Raw genomic sequence first — 13,815 nt, 5'->3', positions numbered from 1 at the left:
GACGATAACACTTCGCAGCTTGCAGCCTTTGCTCTCTCTAGCCCATCACACTCTGTGCGTGGCCCTACTTGTTACGCCAATGCCGGTCAGTCAACACTCTGCATTCCTAAGGAAGACTGAGAAAAAAGCAGTGAGAGAAGACCGGTGTTGACGGCACATCCACTATGAGCAAGTGAATCGAGTGTAAGCATTATCATGTAAACATTTCTTTGCGTGGAGCAGTGCAAACAGGGCTATGAAGCTCTGGTTAACTTGCATAGTTCGAATAGTAATGAAAAATTCAGCGCACGGCGATGTACACCTGTGATAGCGTAAATTTCTATTACACAAATTATGCCACCACAGATTATGTGGTGGTTAGAGCGCTCGGCTACTGATCCGGAGTACCTGGGTTCAAACCCGACCGCGGCGGCTGCGTTTTTATGGAGGAAAAACGCTAAGGCGCCCGTGTGCTGTGCGATGTCAGTGCACGTTAAAGATCCCCAGGTGGTCGAAATTATTCCGGAGCACTCCACTACGACTCCACTTTCTTCCTTTCTTCTTTCACTCCCTCCTTTATCCCTTCCCTTACGGCGCAGTTCAGGTGTCCAACGATATACGAGACAAATACTACTACAACTAACCTTGTGACTTTTATGACGTATACATCAGCTGAAGTCCTTCAGAGGAGTCAGGTAGACGCTGTGTACTGTGATTTGAGCAAAGCTTTCGACGTTGTTACTCACTCATTACTTCTTCAAAAGCTTCTGCTGTTTGAAATCGACGTTTCAATTGTAGCCCTCCTACGCAACTATCTTCTTGATCGGTCCTGCTTTGTCAGTGTAAATGGACAGACCTCATTTGTTTACACTCCAACCAGCGGAGTTCCTCAGGGCTCGGTATTAGGCCCGCTTCTGTTCTCTGTTTTTATCAATGACGTTTCCTCCGTGGTCAAAAACTCCTCATTTCTCCTTTATGCGGACGATATAAAAATGTTCAAGGCAATACATACTCTTCACGATTGCTTGTCATTGCAATCGGACATATCCGCCTTCTCTGATTGGTGCTTGAAGAATGGGCTCACTCTCAATTCATCTAAAACCAAGGTTGTCTCATTTACGCATAAAACGCACAGTCTTCTCTACTCTTATTCTGTGAATGGTAGGCCGCTGCCCAGGGTTGATGAAATTAATGACCTCGGCGTACTTTGCGACCGTAGCCTCAGCTTCTCCTCTCATACAAAACGTATTGCTCTACGGGCTATGCGTACACTCGGCTTCATCTGCAGGCTTTCGAGAGAGTTTCGATCCCCACTTCCTTTCTTAAAGCTCTACCTCTCCATATGCTTGCCGCTTTTGGAATATGCGTCTGTTGTTTGGAACGGCACTTGCCAGTCGAACTGTGAAAAAATCGACAGAGTTCAGCTAAAGTTTTTACGCATATTTCAACATCGGTTTTCTTGCAAAACTTGCAGCTCTCGTCCCAGACGGAGTAACTCACTGCAGTCTCCTTCTCTTAGCTGCCGTCACGTGAGGGCAGATATAATTTTCTTGTATAAACTTCTTCATGGTCACATTCTATGCCCTCAGCTCCTAGCGCGTATCCTTTTGCGTGTACCGCGAAAGAGCATAAGGGAATTCAGACCATTCCAAGTTTCTGCGCTCCTGCACTCCCTCTCCCCTCTGGACAGAATGCAGAAGTTGTTTAATTCTCTTTGTCCTCACCTTGATATATTCGAAAATTCTCTCCCTTCCTTTATGTTGAATGTCCGTGACGTTCCACTTTGAGCACTCTTTTTCTCATACATAACTACATAACTTCCCCTTTCATGCATTTTGTCTTTACTACACTTGTGCGTTTGCACCGGTATTATTTTGTTTTTTCTCTCCTTAATTGTACATCACGTCTACTTGTTTTCATTAATATTATTTCTTTAATACTGTGTACTCACGCCTGATTGTCTGTAACGCGTTCACTAATTACATTTCTTATTGTGTATGATTGTATTTCTAGCTTGTATTTCAGAGATCTCTTATTCGTTCATATTAGTATTGGCTTTATTCTTGTTTGTATTTTGATATATGCTTTACTTAGCTGTTATCGGTCGTTCTTGTGTTCATTCTCTTTGTTTATTTGTTTTATTAGTTATTTATATGTCTGTTGCCTGTTCTAGCTGTTTTCATTTACCGCTGTTCTCGCTGTTTTCTTGTTTTCGCTTTTTTGCTTCATGCTTGCTGTCACGCCTAGTTTATATGTCTTTTTTTTTCTCTCGCCTTGACTGCTGCATTACCTCCCCTGAGTGTCTTCCTTTGTAGTGAAATAAATTTACATTTTGTGCGTGTGAATGGTGTACCAGCATCAAGACCTTTGGGTTGTTCCTGGGCACCGAAAAATAAAGATTGATTATTATTATTATTATTATTATTATTATTATTATTATTATTATTATTATTATTATTATTATTATTATTATTATTATTATTATTATTATTATTATTATTATTATTATTATTATTATTATTATTATTATTATTATTATTATTATTATTATTATTATTATTATTATTATTATTATTATTATTATTATTATGTGGTGGCACAAGGAGTGATTTTTAGAAAGGCAATGTTCAGTGCAGATAAAAATGACCAATGCCTAGATGATGTTCGGGCCCCAGTATCAACGTGGTCACTGTGCGCTAAGAGCACCACTCCGAGATGTAGTGGTAAGCGCCAAAGCTTTGAAAAACTGAACACTAGAGCCAAAGTGAGAATACAGCGTCTTACCACCTGGGTACGACGAGGGATCAGGGCTTGCTGGTTCCGGAAGTCATTAGCAGAACAATGACAACACGTGACTCCCGCCGTGATTAAACTCGTTTATCAGTGCCACTTAAGCGCCACTGAACTAATCTTCTCAGTAGTCTATGAATCACTGGGCGGATTCATGCCACAGATTATGGCCTCCGATTAGAACTTGCCTGGAAAAGTAGGCCTTCGCCGAAGGGAGGGGACCGCCACAGCCGGCACATTTGTGTGTTCTTGCCTATTTTTTCAGCTACGCTGGTGCGAAGGGGCGGGGGGTCACGCAGACGGGTCGACGAAGGAGACACGCAACAGTGAGAAATAGTAATACAGATAACACTGCAGAACAAAGTCCATATAAAACGTGTACCCTCGACTGAGAGCAGCGCACTTTCCTTTTGCAACTATACCGAGGTGCCCTTCTCGAATGTGGCATTTTTAAGCTCACTTTTCTGAGTATAATCGGGAAAGCTACTTCACTGTGCACATAATCTAATGCTCCGACATTGTGTGAAAACGGTCGATGTTCACACATTTCTATCCAGGCTTTAATAGTGGAAGCACACATTAAGGTTGTACAGTAGCGAAACTACGCTTCAAGAATGCGATTTCTAATTAGGTTAGAGCGTTATCGTCAACGTTTATTTGGGTCCTCTCAGCAAAGCGCGGGAAAGCCAAACCTTCCGCGATACGTCGGCCCTGCTTTGACCAGTGACAGCCAGTGGCGCCCTATACACCTAGGCGCCGTTGTGGGTGGTGAGGCAAAGATACGTCGCCTCTCTTTATACAGCTATGCTGAGGACGGCTGGACTGGGAAGCGCCTTTCTAGATAAACGTAGTACACGGGAGCTTGAGACATAAATGACATAAGTGTGCTGCCTGCTTACGTGTGACGCTCCCTGTGGTGTCGGCGGTCGAGCCTTTGGAACCTATGCGTACCACGGGCCCGGAGCTAGGAATCGCGGTAGATCCGCTGCCGCCACCACCGCCGCCGCCGCCGCCGCCGCCCGATTTGCCGAATTCATCACCTGCAAGGTAAGCGGAACCAATAAGCTGATTCGTGTCTAGCCTATCGGTGGGTAACATAGTGAAGTCTAAATTCTATTACCTGTCAACCAATAAACGAAAAGCCGCAGTCGGTACCTGACCTTGATCTGTATCGTTAGGTGTAGTTGCGCACCGCTAGGAATGAAATTTCTCTCAAAATGCTCATTTGAACGCGAGGAACGAGTACAAACTCTCTAGAACTTCTTAGACTTGTTTCCTGCCCGGTATAATTAGGAATATTGCGAGGTCAGCTCTCGCATTGCAACAGGCATGATTATTTAATATTTCCACGAACTGTTAAGAGTCCGCGCTGTTCGCTTCTAGTTTGTCGTCGCTCCGTGCTTGTATTTTCACCCAGGGTTTGAAAAAAAATTACGGTCGCCAAGAAGCCCATCAGAAAATACTGTTGTACCTCGAGGCAAAACAATGTTTAAGTTACTTTTGTACGAAGCGTATCAATTTGAAGCGAAAATAATTTCTGCTGGGGACTTGTCAAATTAAAGAGCGTAAAAACATGACGAAGAGAAAAATAATTTTTGCTTTTTCTGCTGTGGACGCGGGCGAACACGTTAAAGCTGCATAAATATGAGGATATGCAACGTCCACAATATGCTAGAAGTGCAGCTGCCCGTTGGTTAGATAAATGCCTCAGAAAAAAATATTAAAAATTATTTGGTATATTTCATTTTACGCTAAAAATCCTATTTTAAATTTCAAGCACGACTCGAGCTGATTTTCGTCTCCACAACTTTTTTTTGGTTGTGCCAGCTACGGCGCGTAAGTTTTTCCTCCACATAGTACTGATGTCTTCCCGCGAATCGCTATGCTTTTTCCATTTTTATTTCTTTATTTTTTTTGTCAGCAATTCTATCGTGACTTCAAAATCATCCGGGCTTACAACTGATGCCACAGAGAAGTCAACTGATATTTTACCATCATGTCTCGCTTTTCTATTTGTTAAAATTCAACTGGCAGAGCCTTCAGCTTGGGACTGGTCGAGGCTGTCACATTTTCTAGGTAGTGTTCTTTCTAAATTCGGGGCAGTTTCTATCAATTTATTTCGAGATTCTGCCGGGAAAAAAATTTAGATTTCGCTTCAATACTTGTCGTAGCAATGGAGTGTCAACAATCCTCGTCACGAAAGTAAAATATCCGGCGTAAAAGCAGTGAGGAAAACAACACAATAAAAAGAATCGCCGCCAGGGGTGGAGGGGCCGCCTCTACTGTGTCATTTTAATCGCGCACTTCATATGAACAAAAATCATGAACTCACGTGGCATTCTTGGATTTTTAAATATAAATGCTGCAGTAATCAGCGCAGAGGCGCACAAGCTCTGTTCTCGGTGTGAGCCAATGTATAGTGAGACACGAATACTGCCGCTCTCAAAAGAAAAATAGCCTAATGCTGTAAACCTCATAAAGTTAGAAGTAAGGGACGGGAAGTTCGTTTCTTCTTGTGGCTGCGCACGTTCGCCTCTTTTTCGATAAACTGCTTTAATACGAGACTGTTGCGCACTGTAGGGTTATAACGCACCGAAGTCACTCGGGCGATGAGGGACGGCGTGGTGGAGGGCTCCGAATAAGCTTTACGCTAGTTTGGGCTCTCAACGTGAGCTAACATTGCAGGCTACTAGGCGGTTTTGTGACTTCGGCGCCATCGAAATACGAACGCCGAGGCCGGGATCCAAGCCCGTAACCTTCGGATCAGCAGCCGAACGTCAAATCCACTCAGCCACCATGTCGGGTTTATTTCAAGGATAACTAAGTTAACACGAGTACCCTTGTCTGAACAATATAGCGGTAGATAAAAAAGAACGGGCGAAATTTGACTGCTACTTCGGCGTGATACGGCACGGGGCAATGTCACTCTCTCCTTCCACATCGCCGTCCCGCTCGTCCCACCAGCCTCGTACACAAAGAATGGCGTTTACCGCAACACATTTCTACCTAAAAATATCGACAGTTGGTCGAAAGCTCACCAGGAATGTACCGCACTTGTATCGTCTAACCTAAGCCGTGAGGCTGAGGGATGGGAATGAGGGATGAGTGAGGCCTCGATACGCATTCTTCGCACATTCAAACTGCGTGTCGCCCATGTTGGCACAAAAAAACTTGGACAGGCACTGCTGAAGGTCAAAGCGGTCCTTGCAAAACAAAAATACCTGACGTCCATTACAGCGTCCCATATGCCCCACCTTCGACTACGTCTTCATTGGCAAGAGAGCTAACTTTGAGAGGATCCTAAAACAACGTTGTAAAGATGTCAGAAAAAAAAAAACAATGGCACTAATGCTACCGCCGAACACTGCATATCGACAGGCCACAACACTGACGGACGTAATTCAAACGTACAGGCCACCGAAAAGACATTATCTCCTCGCCTACACCTGGAATCCCTAATCATACGAACGACAATTCAAATCAGAAATAGTAGCGATGGAACACCTCTCGACGCCCGGTCGCTGCTTCCTCTAGTGTAACGTTTTTTAACGCCTATCGACGCTTGTTTCATATCATAGTCAACAAAACTCTTTTGCGTGAACTGAAACGTTTTGTTTTCGCTTTTCGCAGCTGCACATTTGCAGCTATACTGCTGAGGTTTTCATGCCGCAAAGCAAATCGATACAGTCTATTTCCGATGTTAGAGTTCCAATTAATTTTCGCCGGTTCGTTTTGGCTTACTCATTAAGCAAATTCAGTGATTCATTTCTGAGGAGCGAGAACAGAAATCGCTTCCTAAATAAAATTTCGCGGACCAGTCTATACGTAGTGTAATCTATTTTTTGTCTCTCAAAATGTTGAGGCTACTCTTAAACGAATGATTTCAGGGCGAATCTCGTGCAAGACGTTGCGTTAGTGCGTCTTCACGCTTATGTCGGAAGAGCCACACACTGTACACTAGGCCAGGACAGCCGGCTGGATTGCGAGAGCCCGCGTCTTTCAGCACCGCCATGTTTACAATGCCAACAAAAAAGTGAGATGAAACTAGATGCGCTAGTCAATCTAAGAAAGCATGCACAAGATGGGAATTTACAGCACACACATATTAACTTCCAGCGAAGGAGCATGGGCACTATTGCTGAAGATTTTACAGCACTTTTCTATTGTCTATGCTCGCACTGAAAGAAAGTATGAGGATATACGTGGGAAACGCAGTGTGTATTGCTTCAGAAATGAATCGCAACATCTGTACTGCCATCAAGACAGCCGCTTCGTCCCTTTTATCTTATATATCTTATGTGTTCCTATTCTTCAAGGAAAAAAACCTAGATGAGCATGATAACGTTTCTTCCCACATGCGTGCCCATTTCTGCAGTTGCCATGAATAGTTACAGATGTGATCTTTATCTTTATTTCTGGTAGTCATTCTGTGCGGACGCAAGAGCGAGTTAAAATCTTTCTCGCGAGCTCATGACTGCATTGTTCTCTAACTAAAAACGCTGAAAAAAAAACAGGAGGTGAAACACTCAAAACAAGAGCAGTCTCGCTCGAGATCATTTGAGCCTTCACAAAACACTTCCACAAGCTCCACAGCTAGGACCTCGGATTTATTGACGCTGCACATATCATATTCCTTTCATGATTTCTTTCGACATATTCCTTTCGACTTCCATTTTGATTGCCGTTTACTAAAAATTGACAATATAATCTGTGTATTAATGCAGGAAATTTCCTTCCCCCAAATATTGCACTTTATTTCATCATGAGCGCGCACAGAGCAAAAAAAAAAATTGGCGTAGGTTAAACCCGGCTGATCCTAGTAGACGGGCGAAAGCAAAGCCGGCGGTATTTATAGCGAAGAATGTTGTGATATCGTTACCACATCAACGCATGACGTCACGTCAGGCGATTCGAATCTCAGCTATAAAGGTCAAGGTCAAAATGAAATGCCAAGGTCAAAGGTCAAGGTCAAAGGCCACATGACCGCTGGTCAGTGGTCATGCTATTTGGTCTCTAGATATGCCCCCGTAGCATGCATTCTATATCATGGCTATGGCAGAATGATTAAGTCCTAGTTTGACCTTGCTAAGCTTTGAAGGCCAAAGCGACGAACCGACGCCAAATCAGAAATTGTACCTCGCGTAAGAGCTTTCGCTCTAAAAGCCTGCCTAAAACAGTTTTCTCGTCCCACTTACTTTCATCAAGGTCGCCGGAGTCACCTGCAACAAAAGACAAAATATGGAATCTCAACCTATTCAAGAAAACGTTCGCCGGTACCGCCCACGCCCTTGCGATCGACTTTATTTTGAGCCAGACATCGAAAGGGTCGGTTTGTATATATCCAAGGCATGCGAGACAAAACGCAAAGTGACGCGCTGGATTAGCAGCGCTACGAGCCAAATGTGTCGCGTTGGGAGAGCCCCGAACGCATCGGGTGTGAACAAAAACACGTGTTCGAAACCCGTGGAGGTAGTTTCTGTGTTGCTCACATGGTCTCTCAAATTTCCCTGCTGGCCAGGATGACGTATTCAGAGGAGGCACGTATTGCCCAGCATTCCGACACGGACTTCCCGTCCATACGAGAAGAAGATGATTGAGGTTGGTGACTTAAATTATTACCGCCGGATGGTCTATATGGTTCCGCCGTCCACTACTGAACTCAGAACTTAAGCCAGAAGTTGCTGTGACACGGCCGTGGGCCATAACACACGCAAGCCTTCACAGCACATTGACTTCACAGCACAGCTACCGAAGACAGTTAATACATCAAAATGATTGACTGGTTTACCTGCAAGGCACATGAGACACCATGCCATTTTTTTCTGCCAATAATATCGAATAAAGCAGTGAGGTGTCCAATCCAAACATGTTCCATTGCGCAGCAAGCAGTGTGGCTGGCACTGATATATGCGACGTGTATACAATACGTTGGTCCGAACACGAATGTCGACCACAGAGCAACGTGTTTCACAAAAACGACGATGGGCGGAAGCATAGAGCACACTTCCTGTCTGTCTGGGAAGCTCAGCACGTAATAAGACCTTGCGGGTAATATTTCTTTTGAAAGAGCGTGTACGTAGTGCGGCAATGGACATAGGGGTGTCGCTGAAATTGATTAAGTTTCATATAGAAAATAACCATGTACATGCGCTCTTTCTAGAGTACTTGTGTCTAAACGGACCCTCAATTAAGCTTCCAGAACGCCTTTGTAGGCATAAGTGAGTAAACTTTCACTCCAGGCGTGCGACGTATACTAAGCTCTAAACTCAAATACGCCTATGTGGGAATAAAGAGGGAGCAAGCTATCATGGAGCGCACTTTGATAAAAGCGAGTGCTAACTAGAGGGCAGTCTACTCCCTTTTTTACTCCTTTCTGTTTACAGTGTACGGACATAGAAGTTGCGGACCACTTTTACATTGAGTAATGAATGAGACACTCATGTCTCAAATTTACATTCGTGTTCTAGCTCTGAAAAAAAAAACGTGCTTTCAGCATGAGGTCTTGCGAGTAAAAGCACTCCTTCGGACGCCTGTGGACCGCTTTAAATGTACCTAAAACACAACTTTTTAAGGTCGTGAAACGTTTATCTGATGATCCGAGCACGTTTTATGTGCGCAAAATAAAAAAATACGCAATGTTTTGATCACATCTCCTAAAATACAGGATGTTTCACATCGGAATGTAAGCAATTGTTAAAAACAGGCATTTATACTTGGTTAGGGTTTTTTCCGGCATCGTCTAGCTCACTAATCATTCCAGCATATTCAAGCTAAAACATTGAACTATAGCAGGTTGTTTAACCAATATCGAAAAGGTGAATTTTTTAACCGTTACTATTACGCCCCTTAGTTACTTAGAGACTTGGAGCCGAGCAATAGTAATATCCACAGCGGTTTGTAGATTTTCATCGGAGCAGCGCAAGCAATTTTTCGGCCGCACACGGCCGTAACCAAAACCACATGGTAAGAAAAAGAGACAGACACGCCCAATCATGAGTATGCGTCACACATGCACGACCTGTCACCTGCTCTTCGCCCGCTCGCTGGCCCCATATGCTGCTTGAAAAGGAGCACGTGACACCAGCACAACCAGCACACCAGCACACCAGCACACCAGCACCAGCGCTCTTTCTGACGATTTGGTTTTGGTTACGGCCGTATGCGGCCATAAATTTGCTTGCGTTCCAGCAGCAACGTGAAGGGAGTTTTCCGAAATCTAAGCCTGATATCCATATATACTTACAGTTGGCTACAACCTTCTCAGAAAATAAGGAGCCTATCAATTAAGCGAAAAATGCCGCTGTTGAGTATTACCTGAACATCCTGAAAATTAACGCAGTTGTATTCTTATTCCCTGCACCGCAGACACATTTCAATGCCGGAAAGGGCCCTCTTTAACTCAAAAAGCCATTTTTTTAATTTCTGAAAGTCTTAAGTCATTGCGGATAAACCAATGAACTGGTAGCGTTAGCATGAGAAACGTTGACACAATGCGACACAAATAATATCAGCTAATGCCAGCAATATTTAATAATTCGCACAGGCAATACGCGTAATTATATATTACTGTCAAACCCGGCGTCGCGGTGCCCACGAACTGCACAATTTGTATTCTTACAGGGAACTCTAGCTCAACGTGAAGTAGCAAATACAAACCCACCCACGACGAAGGCCAGCACGATTGAGCCGCAGACCATGAGGACGACAATGCAGCAGCATGCTACGAAGACCGCCTGCCATGATGAGCTTTCGCTGCATGAAATAAGTAGTACGTGAGAAAGAGATAGGAATAGCCCACGCGAAATTGTGCATTATACGCTCTATCCCTACTCTGCCAACACATACGAGACTTGAGTGCGACCTCCAAATGCGGCAGGATTCCTATTGCTTAACAGTTCATGAAGAGCAACTTTCTACGATATCGGCGCAGTAAAATTGCGACTAAGCCTTTAAAAAAACGCAATGATGATTTCAGATATGATGACTCATCCTGCTTGTAGTCTCTTCATGCGAATTATATGCTCCCAGAGGAAATCCTTCGGCCTGATCTAACGGCCAAGATGCCAGCCTGGGAGGCACCATGTGCGCACATGTCTTCATCTTAACGTCCATTACAGACGAGTGCTTGCTTGACTCTATCATGTGTTTTGTTTAGCAGAGGCGGTTAAAGTGCTGCTCTGTTTACGACGTTCGCTCCGCAAAATAGGAGACTCACATTTCTGTAATTGGAATGCGTAAAACAGATTTTTAAGCCATTTTTGGCTTGCGGATTAATGCCTGTAAGAACACAGTGAAACTTTCTTCTTACTACACAAAGCTGCACCTTAGGGTCTTTTACTTCAAACGTAAGTCATGCATACTGTAAAGTATGATTTTGTACTCCCTTCTTATACAGGAAGTGGTCAGGGAGTAGGGTATTGTGTTTTCAGAGCTGTTTCTTTCAAACAGCTCGAAAGGAAGTTAAGAGCAATGGAGGTGGACGCGCTGTCGGCAGGCGGGTTCTGCTTCGGAGATTAGTGTTAGTGTCTTTTAGTGCGCTACCGCTACAGCTCTCAGACAGCTGCTTACCCTTGTCTGTTAGGTCCCTCTGCCTGCTCACCGGTTTGTGGGCAACCTAACCAGGTAGCTCACCTGCCACCTGGGCCACGTGACATTTTGACGTCATCACAACCTGCCCACCTGATTAGGAGCAAACTGCACATCGCAGTAGGTGGCAGTTCGAATAAGGATCGGCCGCAAGAGGTTTTTCAAAAAAGCAACCTAGGTCTCACAAGCCCCGCTGCTGCAAGCACCTGTCATTGCAGAGCAGTGGCGCATCCTTTAACAGCTGCACTTCTACGCCAGGAGTGGTATGAGGAAGGGCTAATTACGGATATATGGGCATTAACCCATCAATGCTATAGCTTCATACCATCAAGGCGGAGCCCTTAATAATCAAGCTAATCTAAACACAACACCTTGTGCATGTGCACCTATATCGCATTTGTCCTAACCAAGCTAAACGTCCGTTATTTTTTTTCTCTTCTCATGCAAATGCAGTACAGTGTAGCGCTACTTTTCTAAACATGTAAAACAGCCGTTAATCTAAGAATGCCTTTTCGCGAGAGTACTGGTAGCTGCGTTGCACAAGCTATTTGGTGCAGCGCTGTGAAAATTGCCACTAGAACAAAGATACACTGAAGGCAAACCTTGATCGCCAAATGGTTCCACGCCTTCGGTTCAGTTATAACAGATGTGTGCGTAGGTGAACTGTACTTTTGCGAAACGTTTCTTGCCGCAAAGAAAAGTTGGAAGGTGCTTCCCTTATTTTTTTTTCAGCGCTACAGGATAAAAAGTCATGATCGAAATAAATGAGCGGCGTCATTCGGTGCTGTGCTTACCGCTCTTCACGTTCACAGAGCATGAAAGGCAAGGCACTTGTATTAATGTCCCGTGTGAGAGAGCTCAGAGAGGTTCTGAGAAAAAAATCACTTTTCTTAACAGGGCACATAGAACTCATAATCTTTCCACACCTGAAGCACGTCTCTCTGCCATCTGCCTGACTTCGACCTACAAGGGGCAGTATGCGGTCAGTGCTTGTGTCACAAAGGGAGGTGATATGGCAGTGCTTGAAAGGTGACTTCATGACGAATCTCTCGAGTATTTTGGGATGTGCAGCGCCACGCATTCATTTGATAAGTAGCCAGCGTCTTTTTTATGAGCGAAACAGGAAAGTGCACGTACATAGTGAGGCTGAAAATTGTTCATTCATTTGCTTTGCACTACAGGCTGTGACAACTTCGTGGAAGCTGCAGTAATTTATTAACACAGAGTGTTGTTCAATATATGCAATACTGCAGCACGGTTGCGGCTCGCCCGCTACGGACTGTGTTGGGGGAAAATGTGCATTATAGCAATCTTAAAGTCTGCATCCGTACACAAAGATAGGCACTTGCTGGTTGCTTCAATAAAACGCCATTTATTAATACTCTTTATTCACTGTGTGTATAAGCTTTTCGAGATAAAATGCTCTGAACAGTAATTTCTTTTGATAACGCCACTACACGAAAAATTAGTTTGTCGGCAGTGCGAGCGCTAAATACATACACCAGTACTGACGTGTTCATATGGCACTTCTCAACACATATAGCCAATTTGTGATGTGCACAGAAATGTATACTACTTGATTAGACAGCATAACAGCATCCAAACTATAATGAGGTCATGCAAAACAAAATCCATAAAATGACAAGACTAGCAACAAAAAAAATAACATGATGACTATTAAACCTCATTCATTTGGAGTTCAAGGTACCGGAAGAAATGCCCGGTTCATCAGAAGGCCTCTGTTAATAAAATTGCCCCCCCCCCCTCCCCGAAAAAAAATGCTGCCGAAAATGCTGAAGATGCCTTAAAGTGCGCATAGTGCTCACGCTCAGCAAGTCAAAGGTTTCAGTAAATAAAAATACTGGTCCGATATAAAGGCGATAATGAAGTTACGTGGTGAAAACTGAATTTTTAGTGGCAGTTTCGATAAGCATTAAACTGTGCATTTTCTGACCGACTGAAGGCATTAGAATAAATTAATTTGGTGTCGCATAGATGCCGCATGCATGCTTTTAAAACAGCCGCGTTCACACCTGGCCCGCATTCTATTCATTCTGCTAAAATGCGCTTCTCAGACGTAAGTTGAGGAACTATCCCTGTTGAATAGCCGTGCTTCATAATCAACTTACAACCGAATAGCTGGGTAGCTTTCGTGCAATTTTCTGCTTTGTACCTACCTCAAGTTTCGCTGGTAAAGCTCTTGTCTTTGTGAGTACACGTAGCGTGATGGTGAAGTCAGTAACTAAAATCATTAAATTTTTCAGCTTAAAATTACAGAATATATGCAACGTGAGCACAGATTTACGCTTGATGCGCACTTAAAATAAATATAAGCTACGTTCTTACTTACAGTGAAAGACACATGACCAGAAAGATGTGCATAACAATGCTCTATTCAGATGGCAGTGACACATATATCCGCGTCGAAGAGAGTTGTCTCCAACCTTACAACTGCTCTAT

The 13,815-nt window shown here is 43.8% G+C and overlaps 1 long non-coding RNA gene across 1 annotated transcript; it reads right to left on the bottom strand.

Moving 5' to 3' along the window:
* Positions 1-90: 90 nt before the first annotated feature.
* LOC144095303 (uncharacterized) lies at positions 91-10,718 on the bottom strand. The gene is made up of 4 exons (XR_013306714.1): positions 10,430-10,718; positions 7,965-7,988; positions 3,669-3,809; positions 91-116 (listed from the first exon to the last, which is right to left on the bottom strand). It is a non-coding gene; the product is annotated as an uncharacterized LOC144095303 (long non-coding RNA).
* Between the last annotated feature and the right edge of the window lie 3,097 nt (positions 10,719-13,815).

Source organism: Amblyomma americanum, chromosome 6 (assembly GCF_052857255.1).
Source record: "Amblyomma americanum isolate KBUSLIRL-KWMA chromosome 6, ASM5285725v1, whole genome shotgun sequence".
In the NCBI taxonomy this organism is placed as follows: Eukaryota; Metazoa; Arthropoda; class Arachnida; order Ixodida; family Ixodidae; genus Amblyomma; species Amblyomma americanum.
Note: the sequence above shows the minus strand (reverse complement) of the source record. Positions and strands in the feature narration are given on the sequence as shown.